The sequence below is a fragment of the Echinops telfairi genome, unplaced genomic scaffold, assembly GCF_000313985.2.
Source record: "Echinops telfairi isolate 266 unplaced genomic scaffold, ASM31398v2 ScPeMD7_2;HRSCAF=8, whole genome shotgun sequence".
Lineage (NCBI taxonomy): Eukaryota > Metazoa > Chordata > Mammalia > Afrosoricida > Tenrecidae > Echinops > Echinops telfairi.
Window position 1 is genome coordinate 73,274,671 of NW_022103898.1, and position 2,043 is coordinate 73,276,713.

A 2,043-nucleotide genomic window follows, 5' to 3' on the forward strand; every position below is an offset into this window, starting at 1 on the left:
GAAAGGGCATTTTTTCATTTTCTAAAATAGGAAAAACATCCTTCATCTTATCTACTGAATATGTACTGGGACTCACTCCAATGACGTGAAATGGTGTTGAATGAAGGCCAGAGAGCTCACCCACGTTTCGTTTCAAACATCCTACCTCCAAACACACGTACATTCCTCAGCGATCCTTACAATTAAAGGATAATGCTGCCGATACACATGGTACAGTTTTAAAAATGAAATGAACTATTGGAATCATCTGAGATGCAGTTAAAATAAAGAGTTGGCTTAATATTTAACAGAGAATTCACGTACAATATGGCCAAATATTTAACAAATGATAATGAAACCATTAACCAATCCACTTCTCCCTTCATATATTTTCATAGTATGCACTGACAAGTTTACTGTGAAACTATAGCAGCTCAAGCTCAAGTGCCCTACCCTTTAGGGGCACCTTCTAAAAACCTAGGACATTCTAGCAATGTGCTCATATGCTCACATTAGTAAAATTCATAAAAGTATGTATGTATGTATAGATGTCTAGCCATCTATCTATCTCAAAGAGTTTCTGCCAAATGGTATCATTTTCAGGAGCAAAAAATGTAGATCTACTCCTGAAATACCAGCATTTACTGGAGGCAGTTGGAATGTAAGTTTTAAATTAAAAATATGTGTCACAACACCGAATTCAATATTTTTTTTTGTTTTTAGAACAACCAAGTTGCATTGCCTATGTAACATGTTAGTCACGAAAATCCATGATTTTATAGTAATGTGACCTATGGATTTGGGGAAATTCTAGAGTGGCCACAGGAACATGGCATTAGTTTTCTACGGTCATAGAAAACCCAGCCTACCTATTTCTGATATGCAAGTAAACGTCACTGGAAAAACACAGGGGCCAGGTTGAAAGTTCAGTGCTAATATCAGTAACTAGCCCAATTTCAGAAACAAAAGTGGTCACACTTATTAAGATTTGTCCTAAAATAATTTTGCTGGGAGGACAAAGTTTAAAATTTACATAATGTAGTCCTAAGGAGCAATGCTGGTACAGTGGTTCAAATTCACCAGTGTTTCGCTGGAAAGGGGCTATGATAGCCTGCTTTCATGAAGAGTACAGCTTTAGAGGCTTTATTTTGGCGGTTCTCTGCCCTGTTGGGTTGTTATGAGTCAAAGTCAACTGTTTCTTGTTATTCTAATCTATCCCTAAAAAACCCACTCCATTATCCTTTCACTCCCAGACAGAGTTTCAAAGTGTTCTCCTGAATTTATATCCAATTTATCCTAAAAAATTTTCTGTGTTTAAATCTACTAACTGCCTGGAATAAGCCTCTTCTGATTTATTAATAACATTTAGACTTATTTGGGGAAATCTGGGTAATTTTTATCTCAGATGAATAATGCAGAGAGAAATGTCAGAACACAAATGAAAAGCTGATCTTCAGATTCTAAAATAAAATGCTTCTAAAAATTCAGATAGTTTGTAATTAACCTTCTGCAAAATTAGAATATCAAGATATACCTTACTATGCATCTTTGTATCCCTAACAAATATCAAGAGGTATTAGGAAAAATGCCATTATGAAGATAATTTCATTCGGAAGATTGAACAAATGAGTTTCGGAAGCAGTACAGCCAGAATGCTCCCTAAATGGGAGGATGACAAGACTTGATCGCACGCACTTTGAAAGTGTTACCTGGAGGGAACCAGGTCCTGAAGAAGAACAACACGTTAGAGCAAGTAGAGGTCAGTGAAAAATATCATGGGTTGACACAGGGGCTGACACAGTGGGCTCACAGATAGGAGCAGTTGCGAGGTCAGCACAGGCCAGGCAGAGTTTCATCCTGCGGCTCATTGGGTCTCTGTAAGTCAGATCCAGCTTGATGGCCCCGATCAACAACAAAGGGAGCCCTGGGGATGTAGTGGTCGCCAGTCAGAAACCACTGGCATCTCTGCAGGGAAAACATGGGGCTTCCAGGGAGGAGGGGGGAAGGGAAGAAGAGGGGATAACAAACCCAGGGACAAGGGAACAACAAGCGATCCAAATTGGT